Genomic DNA, 19,670 nt, shown 5'->3' with positions numbered 1-19,670 from the left:
CATACACTGTAGATTAGGTGTGTCTGAAAAACAAAATAAAACATGGGGGAGTTGCTGCCTTTAATCTGATTGCTCTTTGATTACTCAACCTAAGTACTGGTAAATATCAGACTTGCTCATTGGACCTCTGAAGTGTCAAGGTGTGTGACTGTTTTTAATTCTAACATGAGCTAAATGCAACTTTTTTTCCGCCTCGTGTTATTTTTAACAGTTACAAGTGTGTAGGATGATTAGTATATGGCACAGTAGTAAATAGCACACCATCTGAGTGATGAAAACAGTGAGAAGGAATACACAGGTGAGAAAGCAACCGCACAAAGTCTAAATTTAGTGTGTGAACAATGAAGTTTACTTAAGTGTAATACGACGAATGATGATTAATGATTAATCACATAGTTGACGGGCGAGGAGGGACTTTTTGATGAACTCATCAATACAAAGTTTTTGTTTATGAGTTTACTCAAGATAATTACTTGCAGGCTTTGAAAAAAATCACTTTTCATGTAAAAATAAATAAATAAAATACATCAGATTTCCCAGTGTGGTCGCCAAGGGGCGACACAGTACCCCACATTTTCTCCCTTTCTCTCGGCGTTGTCCTGTACGAGTCCCGGTGTGGGTGACGTCACCAAGGGGACCGGCGATCAAGCTGAGTGCGCTCAACGAAATCAAACCGGAAGTTAAGGAATTTGTCTTCAAAATAAAAGCATTATGCATCTTAGCTCACACAGAGGAGCGAAATGTCCTTGAAAATTGTAGGCGCAAAAATGAATAACAGCAGATTGAATAAAAATTAAAATAGACAATAAAATATTTTCAAATTCATAATCTTTATTTGCATTATGGAGTCAGAGCATCTGATGTGGTGACGCTCTAAAAGGAGCAGTCGGCTGAAGGAGAAGAACCAGAATTCCTCTGGAAACAAGTTTTTGTGAAGCCTCCAGACACCTCTAAGGGCAGATATCCTGACGAATCATCTGAATCAACTTATTAAATAAAACTATTGGTTACTTTGAGATAAAAAAAAAAGCCATAAACCGAAACATAAGACATATATGATTTAAAAACTTAAAAGAAAACTTTAAAAATCTAAAGACATTTAATAAAAGCCCATTTTTCCCACCTGGAAGTTACATTTCTGTCACCATCTCCTCCGGACTTCAAATTCAGTCTCGTTTGACTGCAACGTCTCTACGCCCAGAGGTATTTTATTTTGAAAGCAAAGAGCGGAAGTTGGCAGCCCCGTAGACTGAGCTTGAAACGAGTGCTTGAGGTGGAGGCAGTCAGCCTGCGACGGAAAAAAAAACAAGCTATAATAGGTCGGACACTTCATGCTCGGTTCTTGTTTTAAAAGAAAGAAAAATAGAGAAACCGGTGGTTATGTGGATGTAGGAGGTTATTTTCGCGGCTTTCGCGCGGGCTCCCTAACTTACAATTTGATTGGCGGGTTCTGGTTCGGGGTTTGTTGTTGAGCGTGTCGCTGTTTGCCCATTCTCACTGGAGTGAACACTAAGGTAAGCCTTGTAACCGCAAATGAACTGTGTTAAGTTGGTGCAGTTGGACTGGTTGTTTTGGCCATTTCAGTGCTGCTTAAACGACCGTTTTCAGTTATATTTGCCCGGGAAAAATGTAATTACAAGCTGAGGTAAAAGTTGGGGTAAAGAAAAACGGCAGCTTGCTCGTGCCACTTTGTAGGTTTGACGCTGGGTCTTTGTCCACTCAGAGGTGGTTTCACTGGACGCTGTGTGCTACAGCCTCGGTTTTTCCTTGCGTTTGAGTGGTTGCTGTTAACGAGCCACACAAACAGTGATATTTTTCTTTTTTAATTTTTAGAGTCAGAACAAATGGTTTCCAATTTATCAACTTTACCGTTTAGCATTTTTTTTGCGGGGCCACTTCTTAAAGGCCTGTAAGCGCAAGCTACTCAAGCAATCCTCAGGCAGGTCCTTTAGACTGTTTTCTCAGGCATCTGCTCTTGTTTGAGTAATTTCTCGCATTTATATCTCTGATTAATAAAACCCCACACACAATTTCCTGTCATTCTTTTTACATTTACAATGAGCTGCGTTTGTCAGCAGGCCTATTTAAAAACGCAGTGGCTTACACAATGAACCACATTTGCCAAAACACCATAGACTGGCGACTGGTGCCACATGCCGAGATTGTCAATGTTGAATGTCTAGTGGCTTTTTATGGTAACTACACCGTGCGTCGTCCTCATCAATAGCAGCAGAGAATAGCATGCATTGTCTGTCTTGCTGTGGCAGTTATTGTCCATAAGTAAAGTCCCTTTTATTCTAGAAGACGGGGGGAAATTTGCACTTGCATGCAAATGCAAGGACTGAGGTTATAAGAAAGCACAGTTTCTCTTTTTTCTTTTTTTCAACATGCAGGTACACTTGCGTGGCACACCTATTCTGCCGACACACCCTCTGACAAGAGCACCATGTTAGCTCTGAGTCTAGGACAAGGTTCACTCAGAAATGAACAGGTATGCCGTGTAGGCATGTGCAATAATGGAGCGATAAAGTGTGAATTGCATAAACTTCCATTACATCACAAAGCAAAGAGAGAACGCGAGTTTCAGTGCTTTGCATTTCCAGCATATCAGAAACATGACTAAAACTAGAAAGACTGCTAATGATACCGAGAAGTGCAGTAACTGCATGTACTCACTGGAAAGGTGAGCTTTTCGGGCTGACTTCACACTCAAGTAACATTTAGTATGAGTGTTGTAGATTATGTGGTGGTTCAGTTAAACCCTAAATTTGACCTGAAACTATTAGTTATGGGAATTACGGTGATCGGGTAATTTGGGTCTGATTCCACCTCACAGTGCATATTTGCTGCATTTCTTGATCCTCTATGATTGTAAGCTGAATATTGTATTTTTGATTGGCAGACAAAAAAAGCGGTATTAAAATAACTCACGCCATGCCTTTATTTTCCCTCCAATTTTACGACTTATAAACAGTTATAACTGAAAAAGTAATGTAGAAGTGAGTCAGATAATTGTTGCAACCCTGCTGTATCCTGTTGCATGCATGCATGCTTTTAAATGAGGTTTCGATCTAAGGCATTTTTTTTATGTTTTATAGGTACATTTTGAAGGAATTACCAAGTGTGTGCACATGTTAAGCAATTCTGTCATTTTAATGTAAAGTTGATTAAGTCAATTTTGCAGATGCTGCTTTTTTCCTCTTTAAAGTCTTTGTAAACCAATTATTTGGGACTTTTTTTTTCTTTCTTTTCTTTTTTTGGCTGGTTGCTCCAATCGCATCATTTAAAGCAGTCTTTCATTACCTCTCCTTTCAAGAATTTATAATTGACATGTTTCATTATAAGCTGGACTTGTAGAAGAGCCCTTTTCAAAATGACACACATTAAATTGGCTCCATGTGCTGCAGAGACTGAAACCAATGGTGCGTTCAGGCAGCCATCATCAATTAATAAAGTCAAACATTTTAAGAGTCAATCTGTGGGAACTTCCTCTATAATAGTCTGCCAAGTGTTAAATGCTCGAGATGAACTGAAGCATTTTTTTTTAACCAGTGTGTGATTCAGTATTGGGGTATTAAAACATGCATGGTTTTTCCTACCATAATATGTCTAAGTGAATGAAGCAACCTGGACAGCAGGTAATGATTAACCTCATATCCAATCTGATAGAAAGAACAAACACTGGTGTTAATATATGACTTTGTTTGTTTCCACCTTGCATGAGCTTTGTCACTTGAAGTTGATATGAAGGCAGCTCGTAGCAAGTGTTGAACAAAATATTCTGGACGTCAGATGAGGTGGTATTGTATAAACGTTTGGTGCCGATTTAGAGAAAATAATATAATATGAATATTTCTAGTATATGTGATGTTGATATATATATATACAAGGATGTAGATCGCCCTTGCATTTAGTGACAAATTGCTATTTTTCGTCTGCATATCTTAACTTCCACTATCAAACTTGGAACATGTGCACGTTTGTCATTTGAGCTGCATTTTTTTTCTTCTTACATACGAGATACTAATCCAAATCCTCTTTCTTCTGTGTATTTGATTGCACTTTTATGAGCTGTGACTAATTACTCTGCTTGTCTTTCTTGTATATACCTAATGGGCCTTTAAAAAAAAAAAAATCCCTTGCATACTGCCGCGCTGTGCCCACACAATATTTTGTTCCTCTGTTGTTTTGAGTGGAAGCCAGTGGAAAATGACTTTGTTCCGAGCAAGTGATGCTTTGCTTCTTTCTCATTTTGCTGATTTATGTGATTTGTACTTGAAGTGGTCTTCTTTTTTTTCTCTCTCTTTTTTTAAGAGAAGGCGCTGAGTCGATCATATGCAATCTTAAATTGCCTGTAATGTAGCAATGAATCATTTATAGTCTAATAACATAAGTGGTAGTTAAATGATTTAAGATTTCGAGTGCAGGCGAAATATATCTTTATTTTTATGCCTGCTGTGAGAAAAGGGTTCTAAAACCTATTGCATCATCCCCTTTTATTTTATGACCTATATTACATGGACTGTCTCTTGGAGAGTGAGGGTAATTTTATTTACACTTTCTTCACATTGTATGGAACGTTGTGAAGAAAGTGTAAGACGCAGGTTTCTGTGTAGACCTCCCAAACAAAATAATAGAAATTAGAGCAGAGCGATATGACCAAAAATATTTATCACGAAATAAATTTGAAAATTTGCTATAACGATATAACTTTCCTTGCTGACAGTTTAACCAAAAGGAATTTCCAGTGGAAATTGGCCGACATGTCCTCACCATAACCATGCATAATATCCACAAAACTTAAAAAAGGGGTTATACACACACAATACGGTAATATTATATTGAAGCATAGTATGTGTCACTCCGTGAGTCTCCTGACTACGATAGCCGTAATGCTCCGACAATCCATCAAGCAGTACGGCTTCGTAGCTTAGCAAAGTAGTACTAAAACATTTGACAGATTTTTGAGCACCGTGTACCACATAAAATCGTTTCAAGGTCAGTAAACACAACCAGAATTCGTACATAAGGCACACGGGATTATAAGGGGTACTGTCGATTTTCAGAAAAATCTAAGGATTGAATTTAAGTGTGCTGTATTTTCCAAAAAACACTGTAATAACGACGGCCCGCTAGCATGCGCTACCAAAAATAGTGCTTTGTTGTGTATCTGACGGACGAAAGCTAAACCAGTTCCACACCACTGAAGCTGCAGCATTTTTACAAACCAATTCTGGTTTATCTGTTTCATTCAACGATCTGCTTTCGCCCTTCTCATTCTCCATCGCCGCCATCCTTTTCCCGCCATCTGTGTATGAAAACAAAGGCACTGCGCATGCGCGTTTTACCCATATTCTATCAAGATATTTCATTTTCTTATCATTCCCCAACATTATACCGGTATTACCGTGAACGGTATGATATGGCCCAGCCCTAATAGAAATTTTTTTCCAGCAATATTTTCAGGAGCCTACAGCAGGGGGAAACATCCATGGAAAATAATTTTTTTATTTTCATGTGGAAAGCATAACATTTTGTGTCCCTCAGGGAAAAGGCTTACTAGGAGTGAAGAAGGAATTAATAAATGCTGTGAGAAGACAGAGCAATGCTTCTGAAGAGAATCATGATGGAAGCAAGATGAAGGCCATCTCATTGTCATTGTAATCATCGGTAATCTGGGGAATAGTTGTCCATTAAACTGACAGTACATGCAGTTATGACTTCTGTGACTCTGTAATGTAAGAGAAGAAAGTTGATTCATGCTGCTGTTTAAACTGGATCAGGAAGGTTACCATGGTGCTGTGTGTGTGTGGTCTTGTTGGTGAAATATAATCTTTCTTCATTTAGGTTTTGTTTGTTTTTAAAGTTGGTGTTATTTCCTTCAAACCACGTCACTGCAGCCCATCAATGTTTTGTTTTTTTTCTTCTCTTCTGTTTTTTCAATGTTATCAACATGGCTCTGGGATGGAAGTGTCAGCCGGTCACTTTAGCGCAGTGTGGTTTATTTGAACAAATATTGAAAAATGGAAAGTTAAGTTATGCACAAATATTGTTAGTGTATAAAGTGATCATCATAAGAATCATAAGAATTTCCCCTTCCTTATCTTAGTGTGCTACATCTGGTCCAAGGTGTTGCTTATTCTGTGCAATGATTTTTTTTTAACATGATTTTCCACAGTGTAGTGATTTGCACATTTGCCTAACAAGCAAAAGATCCCTGGTTTGATGCTGGGAGGAGACACAAATCCCTTGGGGGTGTCATCGGGAAGGGCATCCGGCATAAAAATCTGCCAAATCAAATACACGGACAGATCCACGGAGGTGATCGTTTGTCACTAAGGCAGCAGCTGAAAAGTAGTTTTTCTTTTCAAGACCGACTTAATATTTATTCAGTATAACCTCAAATTAGTGACTGAGCCCATAAACTCTGTAGAGAAGCTTTTACAGAGGTCAGGGATGAAAAACCCTTTCCCATAGACTTTTATAGAACCATAAATCTCTTTGTAACTGGAGCTATCACCATCTGGTGTCTTCCAGATAGATGCAGATTGTTAGGGACTTCCGCATTGGCTTTATTTCACCAACATGGAAGCTGTGTCTGTTTTATACTGTTTATGGCTGTGGTAGGCCCAGCAAACAATAGAGATCCTGCACTTGACGGTTAATGTTGCATGCAGTTGTGGGTGAACCATGTGAGAGATCCTAAGCAATTCAGAGATAAAGGCAACTGTTAAAGTTCCTTTAACAGGTTCAACTTTATAAACTTTGACACAAAATACATCTACACCAAGTAAAGTGTATATGTACCTTACTGATTAAAACTCTTCTTTAGTAATCTTAGCTGAACCTGGAAAAAAATGTGGGAGTTTCAACTTTGAGTTTTATAGCTAAACTGAATGTTTAAAATGTATTGGTCTATCGTGGTTATTATTTCTTCTCTTTGGAAGTAGGGCTGAACGATATATCGCATTTGCGATAATATCGCAACATGATCAAGTGCAATTTTCTAACCGCAAAGGCTGCGATTATACTCTGGACATGTCCAAATTCATGGGCTGCATCCTCCTGAGGCCGCATTTGTAGACCGATTACGTCACAGCGACGCGCCGAAGGCTGTCCAAATTACTACCATATCCCAGAATTCATAGCGCGGCCCAGCCAAACTCCAGTTTCCAGCAATGGCGGCCGCTACTAAGTTTTAAAATTACTCATACTAATCTTTCTGGGTCACAAAATAAACTTTTAACATATTTTCAGGCGAGAAAGTAGCTGTGCAAACATCAAATATCTGCTCGGTTTATCAAGATATCCCATATTTGCAAAAGTGCTTCGACGTTTTCAGAGGCGTCTGTTACCCTCCGGCTAGCTCGACAGCTAGCCGAGAGCTCGAGGATTACTGATGCGGCCAAGAACGGCACAACTCCCGGCACATCATTTTCAGATCACCGCGGAGTTTCGCTGCTCGGGTTAAACGTAATATATAAGTCACTTAGACAACCTAAAAACGTTATTGTTGGGCTTTTTTCAGTGTTTTGTTTGTTCGTGAGTAAATCGGTTTGGCTGAGATTAAAGTTATTAGATTAGATAAAATAAAACTTTATTAATCCCCCGGGTGGGTTCCTCCTTGGTTTTCACACAGCTGACTAAACGTCAAACAGAAAACTTATTAAACAGAAGTATGAGACAGTCGAGAATTTACACCAGTGTCTGGTTATATTTTAGATAGCAAGAAGCAGACGGCCGAGTTTATTAAACTCCACCGAGACAGCGGTGACGCTAATCAGAACTAGACCGTCCAATTTAACGCCTTTAAATTTTAAAGGCGTGTTTGTGTGTGTGTTTATACAATTGCTATTATGTTTGCACTTTATGTGTAATGTTACTGACTGCAGAGATCAGTAAGATGTGTGCATTTTTTATTTATTAGTTTTATTTATTTAATATTATTTTTTAATTGAATGACTGTCTAGTAGTTCACAGATGTCGAAAAACTGAGTGTGGTAAAGCCACTGATTTTTTTTATGTATATTTCTGCAATCTGCACATTGTACTGACTTTCATTTTAATGTTTACACCAGGGTTCCTTGTCAGCACTTTATGCTCAGATGTTTGTAAGCTAAAAATAAACTATTGTGTATGTTCAAATATACTGTTGTGATTGAAGAAGTTAAATAAAAATGTCAGTCATCAATTCATGCATCACCTCATGTCATCATAACAGAGGTCTGTCTTCCAGGAAAGAACAGTTTAAAATTAATGTAATATAGTATTGGCCATACTATATGATGTATTGCTTGTCTTTGTTTAATAATACAGAAGACAAAGACCTTAAAAAATTATCGCATATCGCATCGCAATCGCAATATTGGGGCAAAAAATCGCAATTAGATTATTTTCCATAATCGTTCAGCCCTATTTGGAAGCCAAAATGTAGACATTCATTCCTCTCTTTCTGTTAATCTGATGGCATCTGAACATGTCTGCTGCAATCCCATTGGCAATTTAAGACTCCAGTCACACGGGCCTTGACTTCAAAAAAGTATAACAGAATGAGTGATCGGCCGCTGTAAGTGTCTGTAACAGTATAACCTAGGCACGAGGCTTTATTCTAACAGATCTAGTAACATTTGTATCTCATCATCAAGATAGAATTATTCTTTGTTAACAGGTAGGTGTGTACCTACTAAGGTTGGGCAATATGTAAAAATTTTCCAACTGAATAGTAAGTCCACTAACCGACGATAGGCAATATAATTGCGAAGGTGACTTTTTGATAGGTGGAGCAATGTAATCATGCACACACTGATTTGCATGTTTAGAATTTATACGTTTTGTTTGGAGGGAATATTTGACCTTCTTTTCTTGTTTGTTTCAGCAATAATATAGCTACTTTTTTGGATTATTCGATTATTTATTTATTTGAGATGCGCCAAATACTTTACGTCAGATTGTCTTTTTAAAATGTCTTTTTAAAATGTCTGCTAGAAGAGATGCTAGAAGAGATGATTTGATTTTTAACTTACTTTTTTTTTGTGTACTGCCTTTCCTTCTTTCTTTTATGAGTTTGAGTAAATGAATCGCTGCATTTGGGCGCACTCTGAGAAGGGTGCATTTGTTCGCAGCTGGAAGAGGGTGCTGTTAAAATAGCGCTATTATTTATTTTATTTTTTTCCGTTGACTGCTTCTCTTAGCTTCTACCAACATTATTAGCAAACTTACTCATGGGCAGATGGATGGATGGATGGATAGACAGATGAATAAATTGCTCTTGTAAAAACGATTGGTGAAAGGCTCGGCCTATCGTTGATATATTCGTCTAATCGCTCAAACTTAGTACCTACCTGTAAGAGAAGTGTCTGCTATAGCTGAAGGTCTCAGCTCACTAAAAAGAAAAAAGCTCACTGTTTTCTCAAAATGCCATAAACGGCAATAATACCTGTAGAGGATAAAAATAAAAACCCACAACAAAACAAAAAGCCCTTTGGAGTGACAGACTACTTCTTTCTGCACAGAGGATGGTGTTGGAACATCAGGCTTTTTCCACATTTCACCACCAGCCCAGGTCCATAAACATCACAGAGCACAAGAGAGTTTGTGTGACTTAAACGCTCACACAGACCTCTCCAAAACCAACAAACACCTTTCATGTTGTTTGTTCTGTTAAATTGTTAACTGAGTACATTTGATGCATTGGGTCCTAGTCTATATAAATAAGACTTAAAGTCTTTACTGTAATGAAGATGGGTCAGATTAATGAGATTTACCAGTGTATAGTATTATCTGAAGTCTGTTTTTTGCTTTATGTTGTTTTAAGTATTGCCCAGAGTTTACTTTATAACTACAACATCAGACTTTCATGCCTGTAGCACTACATCTTTATTTATATTACTTTATGATAGGCTAACAAAGCCATGAGAAACATCACCTGTTGAAACATCAGCATCTAAACATTTAGTGTCTAGTGGACACCACACCCCAGGCTGTCGCTTTTGGCTTCCTTTTTTTTTTTTTTTTTTTTTTTTTTTTTTTGATGACTTTACTCAGTAGTTTAGACTTTCTGTTGTCTTTCCTGTGTTCCTCTTTTGTTCCTTGAGTTTGTCTAGTCTCTCCTTCTTGTCCTTCATTTCTGTCATCACCTCCCAGCTCCATCTCCTTCCACCCGGTTCGAGTTCCTAATTCATGCCCAACAACTGATCTAACAGTCTGTTGGCTTCAGTGTTCTTGTGTCACCACTGGGCATCAGGCCTAATCCTGCTCTGTGATGAAAGGGAGGTGGCAGGGGTGAGTGCTGGAGGGAGGGGAGGCTGTGAAAGAGTAAAGCTGGTTAGAGTACGATTGCACAGTTTCTCAGTCTTGCATACTCTTATCCACAGAGTCAAAACTGCACACTTTTTAATCTGCAGTTTGAGGTTAAGACCTGAGTTGCAAGTTTGAGTGCAAGTTAGGGACATTATATTGTATTTTAAAAACAGAAGAGAAGACGGCATATTTCTGCAGACAGCTATCGAGTTTGAGGCAATACGTTGGCAGGTTTTCTTACTGAAATGATGGATATAGATGGAGATTTGAGGGTTGGGAGATGTAAAGCTTCTGAGGTCTTCAGGGAGATTACCCATGCAGACTATGATTTCAGCTTCACTTCACTCTGTGGAGAAATATGACCTTAAATTTATAAACCTTCCGGTGAACTGCTCATTAAACAGTAATCAAGAGTCCACTGCTGTCCCACATGTTCCTTAAGCAGGTATGGGGTTCAGATTGCATAGCAGAAAATTGCTACTTGGGCTGTGGAGAGAGAATCTGAGCGAGGGTGAAACCCAACACTTTACTGTAAGAGTTTAAAACTTTGGACAAAAGTTTGACATCTTACTTTGAGTGCAAATAATGACATAAATAAAAAGTCACATTTTATGTTTTAGATCAATATTTGTGCATCTCTAAAATTTCATTAGATTGATCAAAAGTGAAAATAACTATAAGTACACCAAAAAAATGAGTGATCAAATACTGATGCGCCCTTTACCCCTTATGTCTCAGATTAGAAAGAATTTAAAAGACTAATTAAAGGCCACAGCACCATCTTATTCAGACCATTTGCATGACTTTCGACATCTAAAAGTTGTGAAATGAAGAGAAATTTATATGGCTCATGGAAAAACTTGAACTTTTTGTGAGTTTATTCCATCCTGTTGTTTTTCTGCTGAGGCTTCGACAGGCCCTTCATGCTCTAATTGATTTAATTAAGTGAACGTTTTCCCCTTTGGCTGTACTGATGCAGAAACAGGCGGCGTGCAGACAGAGCATGAGGGCTTTGCTTATCTGTATTTCACAGAAAAATCCAAGTTCCCCTCAGAGCATCGCAGCCCACGTTACTCCCATCCCTCTGCGGTTCAGCCTCATTAACAAGCTCTCACCATTCCTATGGACGCTGTGAAAGGCACTCGCACTCTAGTAAACATTATGATTCATATTTGTGATTAGTTTTTCTGAATGGATGAGTTATTCCGCATAGGGCGCACATTCTGCAATGGAGAGACATCGGCTATGTTTTTATGAGGTAATCTTGTCACTTGGATTTGTTTTTTTGTTTTTTTTTTATGTTAAATATAAAATTAAACAAGCTAAATAATATTTTAAAAAAAGATAACAATAGCCCTATGGAACATTTGGGATGATGTTTACTTTTCTTTATTATTGATTTTACCCTCTTGTTTACTCAAAATTACTCAAGCATTGATAACTCTGTTGGCCTGAGGAACATGCACACATGTACTACCTCAAATGCCAAATGATGTTTTACCAGCTGTTCTTTATTCCTGCCAGTAATGAACTTCAGCCGGGACTAACATATAAGCTCTTCACTCGATCTGCCCTTGCTCTAACCTCAGTGTGAATGCATCTTGACCTGCCATTCAGATTTGCCACTGCAGCTGCTGCGTTCTTTGATTGCTAAATTACACGCCTCTCACTGTTACAGGTTGGAATGACGTGTCCAGTAATTTCGCTAATTGGCTAAACTCATCAAAACCTAGTAAGATTAATTTGAAAAATGGGAGCAATCTGATTTGGAAAAAAAAACCAACTTATGACCTTCAATGTTTTGACAATTTAGGAAAAAAATGTTCTTTCAAGCCAGTGAAGACTTGGGGAAGTCACTGGTTTATGGCTTAAACCAAGTTTAAGAAGTAATTCTCTCATTAAACTAGAGCTGGGCGATAGAACGATAACGATATGTATCGCGATATAACTTTTACTCGATAGAGAAATTAAGCTATCGCGCTAGACCTCGCCGCTCTTGTCCTCTAAAAAAAAAAAAAAAAGGTCAGCCGATCCAAATTCAGTAGCGCAGAGCCGAACCAATCACAGCCGCAGCATCACGTCGCGTGACTTGTTACAGCACAAGTGCCAAGCCGCACGTGTGTTTGTTTGGGAAGCAGCCAGCGGGTAATGGAGCCAGCGCGTAATGGAGGAAATGAGTGTGCCGACTAGAAAAATCAACCGAGCGTGACCGAAGAGAAAACAGATGATGGTTCCAATGCCGGAGAGATTGTCGAACGGAAGAGCCATAGAAGTTCCGTAGTTTGAAGGTATTTCGGCTATTTCAAGTCTGACAAAAAACAGAGTAGCGTGCACTGTAAATTGTGCCGAAAGCAAGTCTGGAAATACAATAAACTGGTGCATGCGTCACACTGTGCGCCACGTTATTGTTTCGGTGAAATGAATTTCTACAATACTGTTACTGTTAATTCTACTCTCTGCAGTGTTTAAATGCTTACATATACACACAGTTACTGTCCGTCCACACATACGACTCGGTTCTGCTTCTATGCCCCAGCTTTGTTTACTTTTTCCCACCGAGGCTTCTAGACTTCTGATTGGCCAACATTTCTGCATGGTTAGGAATCTAGCGCCACCTGCTGCTTTGGCATGTTCATAGCAGCGTTTTCCTTCATTTCTGCCTTTACGTGTGAACGGGATTCTTTTTTTAAAACGAAAACGGAAACTCTCCATTTTCAAAAATACCCGTGTACGTGTGGACGTAGCCTCAGTCTCTGACTGGAAGTGCTAATTCGTCATTCGGCTTTTGTCAGACTAAAGTAACTGTTAAAACTGTTTGAAAAGCTAAGCTATACAACAAGGAGAGATTGAGAATTTCCTTTTAGTTCTCAGTTTATTTGATACTGACAAAAGTTAGTCTGTTTTGTCTGTTCTTCTGTAAAACAAACTAAGATTTATTTTTAGAATTAATACTTTGTTTCTAAGTGGAATTGACAATTTAGTCTGTTTCGTTTGTTCTATTTTGAAACTTAAACGCTTTAGCGGCTGTCTTTTGTGTAGTTTGCAATATTTGCCTTTTATTTATCTGAAAAAGTCTCATGTTCCTTAAGTACATCTACCCTGTTGAACTTATTATGGGAAATAAATATTTAAAAACAAGCTGCTGATTATTTCACATTTTACTTGTGAGCAACGGCACATTTAAATCTTACAAATATAGTTATTTGGCTTATATTGTGATAGATATCGTTATCGCCTGAAATGAAAAAAACATATCGTGATATGAAAAAATCTCATATCGCCCAGCTCTACATTAAACCATAGAGTTAATTCTAACAGATTGAACATTGATATGCATTGTTCATTGTTAATACTGTTAATCTTGGAGTTGCTGGTAGTCAGATTTTGTTGTTTTTGCTGATACATATACGAGCTGCTTTCCCCTGTTTCCAATCTTCCAGAGGTAATAGGCTGCAGGCTGTAGCCTTATATTCAGCTAAAAACATGACTGTGTTTTCAGTTGTAGGCTGAAAATGAAATGGAAAATATTTCCTCTTACAAATGGGATGATTTGAATTGGATAATAGGAAATTGTTTTTATTTTTTTTCTGACTGAAAATTCACCCAACATTTCCGAAAGATCCACTGCCCTACCAGTGCAAACAATCTAGCTGTTTGCTTTGCCTTAGTTTTGTGAGTCAGTTAAGCTTTCATTCATCTTTCAGAGTTTAACAGCTGAATATTTCTGATTATAAGGGGCACACACTACCTCTGAGTGCAAATGTTGCTAACTGTGTCAAAACAACAACAAAACCCCCACTGATTTTACTTTGCAAGGTTGCATCAACCTCCTCATACCACAGAGGGACTGCTTTACACACATACATCCATACGTATGGATGATGGAACCAGCTATCACTTCATCTCTCCAATTTAGATCTTAATGCATTAAAAAGCCCTCGCCTTATCCACTGTGTGACTTTTTTTTGTTTTGTTTGTTTTTTGTTTTTTGTTCTGAAGAGCCTAGTTTACATCATTTTTCTTATTAAACTCTAAATGTTTATGATATTGTGATTCCGAGGTAAAATCACATGTAGTTCTCTTCGGCAAAATATAATTACAAATTTTATTCGGTATCATTTACCAATAACATACACAGGAAGCAGTGGTCTGTCGTGTGTGTGTGTGTGCCAGCCGTGTATAATGAGACCGTGTGTCTTTCTGAACCCCCAAAAATGTTATTGAAAAGTTTTTCTCTGTCTCGTTTGTAAATTTGTGGTATTGTGAGATCTTCTGAGTTTGGATAACTTTGTAATCCTGAATAGTCAATATTTTTCTCAGAAATTTCTGACTCTTGGCCCTTGCAATACAGATACACAAGTTCAGCATCTTCAGCTCTGAACTGTGTAATGGAGGACAAACTGTGGAAGTTCAGGGACTTGAGATGAGCCTAACTGATCTGAGACTGTTCTGTGTTCTGGACTGCAGTTTTTCCAGTTTACACGTCTTTAAGATAAGCATAGATGCAAACCTAGATCAGCAAAACCAGCCCGTTTCACAATTTATTAGATTTAAAATAATGCACTCGTAGCCATCTGTGCACCAAGGGCATGCAGTGTAGCTTGCCCCACTGCCCAGCTGCTTATCTTAAAGGGTTTTATTGACTTCTCATCAGTATGACTTTGAGAGGAAGTTTGTCGATAGCTTGTGACTTTAGTCTGCAGAGAATCGGGTATGTGATTCTAAGTAATTTCCCACAAGATGATTCAGAAATCCTTGAGATTAAGGGAAATCCCCACACTACAGAAAAGAAAAGAAAAAGAAAGTAAGAGCAGACAGTGTGCATTTGCTGGGGCATGCATTATGGGAGGGATTATATGGATGGAATTCAACTCTTGTGAAAATGTGCCACCCGCTCCACAGCTTATACAATACAGGAGCTAAACATTGTTGTCACAGTTACATGGTGAAGAAAACAAGAAATAACACAGAACATCTATATGCAGCTGCAGGTTTTAGCTACAAGTCGGTTAATGTTATATAGCCCAAACTGGCAGCCCTTTAGTTCCATTAGCATTAGAGATGTTTTCATTTCATTAACCTTAGCCTTGCCTGAAAACCTCAATTATTACAAACTGCTGAGCAGTGTTTTGCAGCCTGATGTGCCTCTGAACATGGACTGCACCATTAATCGAATAAATTGATTAATCAACGCCATTAGTCAAACGACCCAGTTTTATCTTGATTTGTATGAAATATTTAATAGACCGATCGTGCTGCTGCTACTGAATATTTATGATCTATGCAGTAATTGGATTACAACGGTTGTCTAGTGGCCTACTAACTTTATTTGACTTGTATTTTCCCAGGCTTGTATCACAGTTCTGTGTGATGTAAGAGCTGCAGAGACAGCCTCTCTGAACTTCAGTCAAAAGTAGTCACAGCTACCGTCTGTGACAATTTGGCTCACCAAGACATAACTTGGAGCCCATGAAATCTGTTCAAGGACAGACTAATGCTTTGGAATAACTCAAGTTTGATATTTTTGCTTTTAAGGAAGGTTACCATCTGAAATCACCAGATCATGTACTTGTTAAAATCTAGGCTTTAAAGATATGTTGTTGTCTTGTATTTGTCTTCAAATATACTGCTGCGTGCTTGGGAGTTGATTCAGTTGCTGGTAGCAATATGATAGGCATCCCCTAATCCATTTGTGCTCTCTCTCTCTCTATTAGCCTCTCTCACACGCATGGCTACAGCTGAAGGAAATCCTTCTTTATTTATGAGATGTAAGGTTCAGAATGCCACAGGGGTCTCCGGAGAATTAAATACTGCACACATTCTGTTTTTCCGCTGTTGAGTGTCTCTTTGTCGCTTTCACATGGACACAGTCATATACACTTGCTACAGGACATCTATTCACCCAGTCTGCTGTTTTTTGGGTTGGCAGAGCTGCAGTTGTTAGAACGCGACCTTGGGAGGGCACAAAGAGCTGCCGGCAGATGTGTGTACGGTGCTTCACTGTTTTATGTGGAAGAAATTATATCATCTGCATGTCGTAGAAGCAGAAATGCCATCCGGTGCTCAGGCCACACTAAATCGGCACTGAAGTGTAGTGTAAAATGTCAAGCTATGGATGCCTGTGGTGCAGAAAACCATATAATATGAGCAGGAGAGCTCAGATGGTGTGATGTATTTAAATTGTTTACGATATCAGCAAAAAGAAGTGGCCAGCAAGGAGAACACACTGATGGCATGAAATGGCACATTTCCAGCTTTATCTACCCTCAAATCACAGAGAATATACAGCACCACTGTAACTTAGTTGGCTGATTTTAAAACATGGCTGCTAAGAACTGAACTGGACCATGTCTGTATATTAAAAGGCTTTGTAGCTTTGAGGTATTGACACTTTCATTTTTACCACACTGTTCTGGTGTTTTCCATGGGTATGCTGCCAAAACAGTTATGTAATACAGACAAATAAACATGTGAAAGAAAGAGAAGCTTTAACAACTTTCTTTTGAAGCTTGTTAAAGAGTTCCCAAGTGTCTTGGAAAATGTAGATAAATATAGATCATGGAACATCATCCTTGGGCAGGGAAAATGAATAACATGGTAAACTGTCCTGGAAAATGTTTTCTTCAAATGCGGTGAGCATTAGTGCACAGAGCAGACACATGGGAATGTAGATGGAGTATGCAAAATCTTTGTTTTTGTTTTTAATATGCTGATCATTAAGCAAATATTAAGGCTCAAATTTAAAAAAGGAAGACAAAACAAAAAAATCCCAGATTCTGATACTAAATGCCACAATCACAATTTCAGAAGCCTAAAATAATTTCACTACATGCTGTAAATTCCATTTATTCTCCCATGCTTTCTGGAGAAAGAGAGGCTTTATGGTGTGTTGACTCTGAGACCTTTTTGCTGGATTGTTTTTGATTGTTGTGAGGTTGGAGGAAAAGAAACAAGCCCCCTGAGTAAAGGAAACAAATGTATGCACTCAAAGTCTGATGACACGGTCGTTTACAGTGATATGAAGATTTGGGCACATAATATTTTAAAAACAAGCCACTGTCAAAGGATGACTTTGAATAAAGAATAAATGCTGTAAATTATCCACATATGCACAGGGGTGTAGAAGTTGTTCAACAGGTCTGCACTGAATTGCACCACTCTTTTTGCATTGCTATTACTACATCAGTCTGTTCTCTCTTGGGAGCTTCACTGTAGGATCTGATCAAAGAGAATAATTCAGGTCCATAGCCGAGGGAGGAGTAGAATGGGAAAACCAAATGGAGTTGAAGGCACAGAGAGAAGGTAAAACTTGGGATGGTTAATAATCAGCAGTGGTTCGTGTTACACAAAAAAGGATGGGTGTAGAATAGTTTCAGAAGACTTTGCTCAGTGTTCTTGTTTCCTCACTTTCTAACGTAGTCTTTCACAACATATTCTGAGAGTGTTGAGTATTAACATGAAATGAGTGCATTGGTTCATTGGGTGGTTATTTCCTCATACAACGCTGGACTGTTGCTAGTGCACGGCATGCAATCTTACCCCAGTCACTTTGAATTGTTTATCTTCCATGTTAATGTATTAAAACTGCTTATGGTCACTGTACACTTGTCAAGTTAGCTATTTGAGAGTACAAAATATTAGTAAAAAAAGCTTTCATTTTCCCATTTTTGCTTCTTTGATCATTTATGTTCCTGTTTTTTTGTTTGTTTGTTTTTTAAAATAATACATCTAGTGGTGCACCTGTCCTAGAGCATTGTGTCATGAGTTTAAACTTCCACTCATACTGGGAAACAACCAAATTTTGTACTAATCCATTGAAGTATTAGGTTTTTATTAGCACTTTGCTTTGTACTGACCGACAGACGCACACACATGCCATGTTTGTGCTACTGCTATAAAGTGTACTCGAGATCTAATGTTGCTCTGACAGGAACCTGCAGTTTGCAGTAAAATAGACGTCTTATTTTCTAGTTAAGGTAAAGGAGTGCATTAGAAGTAAGGGCTTGTTGAACCTGAGCTTGCAGTGGTCAAACATGCTTTACTATAATAACTTCCTGGAGGGTGTTGTATTGTGAGTAATAGTAGCAGTTACTTGCTTAGTTGTGAGCTATTGTTCTGTGATTTGTTTTCTGATGCCTTACTTTACATCAACATTGCAGATCAGGTCGTTTTAAACTATCCAACATTTTTGTGAGTCATGAATGGGACGCAGCAATTTCAAAAAGATAAGAAACCAGTCTTTATTTCCTGTAGTATGGGAACTTTGTGATGCAGTTCAAAGTGAAGAATGTTGATGGTGATTTAACTCTTGGGGAAAGTATTGTTTTTGCAGAGTATGTGTATATCATTTCCAAGTTACTTTAATGAACACATAATCAGACAGGGTTTTTGACCATTTTCCAGCATATCTGTGATATTCTGTGGTTGTTAAATTCTGTATTTAGGGCTGGGACCAGATAATATCCTATATAAAAGTAGAAGGTAAAAGTAAAGTGAATAAACAAACATTTAATAAAATTAATTCTGTATTATTATTCTGAATTATCAATATTTTTTTGCCATAGTTAGCAATGTGGACGTCATAGGTTTTTGTATGTGATGTCATTAAAATAACCATAGTTAATGACGGTTTGCCTTATAATCAAGTATCCTCTGGAAGAACAGTTCATATTAAGAAGAAAAAAATTGAGGGGTCCAGCCAATTTCATAGAAATGATTTGGGCAGCTGTAACAAGGGAGTTGTATCTGATCTGTATCTGGTGCGTTTTTTCATAACCCCATTTATTCATTTATGAAGATGCCACAGCTTGCATTTTGATGCACTGATTGCTGACAGGTGAAGGGAGAAAGATTAATCATTGTTACGGTGTTCTCTGGGAAACCTTGGGACTTGACATTCATGTGGACATAAACGTAGTTACAGACAAAACACACACCGCAAGTGCAAGGGTGATGCCTCCCCTAAACGGCTAATACCCCCCCCCCCCCCCCCAATAGAAAAGTAAAAAAAAAAAAAAAGACCATTATTGTCGGGAATATTCTTTCTTGATGAATATGGCATAGAGCCCAAGGTGATGACCCAGCATTCAAACCCCCGAGATCCCAATCCAATTATGCCTTTACGGAATGCATCATGAAGAAGTGCGAGCGGGCAAAACTCCACCCTACCACTCAGGGGACCCTAATGATGTGCAAACCCAGCAATCCTATATATATATCCTTATAACTTTTTATTATGAAACCAGGAGTTCCTACAAAAAAACAAAACAAGTGGTTTTTATTTTGTGGCAAATTTCTGAACAAAAGGATATATTTTAAGTCCACTTCATTAACATCCACACATTTAACATCTCTATAAAGTGTGTGTGTGT

The 19,670-nt window shown here is 38.3% G+C and overlaps 1 protein-coding gene across 1 annotated transcript in view; it reads left to right on the top strand.

Annotated features, from left to right (window-relative positions):
- The first annotated feature begins 1,220 nt into the window (after window positions 1-1,220).
- Window positions 1,221-19,670, top strand: part of LOC102209179 (cytoplasmic protein NCK2) — a 42,186-nt gene continuing 23,736 nt past the window's right edge. Inside the window, exon 1 of the mRNA XM_005733914.1 lies at window positions 1,221-1,514. The gene's annotated coding sequence lies outside the window, so the exon portion shown is untranslated. The remainder of the gene's footprint in view (window positions 1,515-19,670) is intronic.

Source organism: Pundamilia nyererei, unplaced genomic scaffold (genome assembly GCF_000239375.1).
Source record: "Pundamilia nyererei isolate P.nyererei 1_Seehausen unplaced genomic scaffold, PunNye1.0 scaffold00055, whole genome shotgun sequence".
NCBI classification, from domain to species: Eukaryota; Metazoa; Chordata; class Actinopteri; order Cichliformes; family Cichlidae; genus Pundamilia; species Pundamilia nyererei.
The sequence above is the reverse complement of the archived record's forward strand: the minus strand, read 5'-3'. Positions and strand labels throughout refer to the sequence as shown.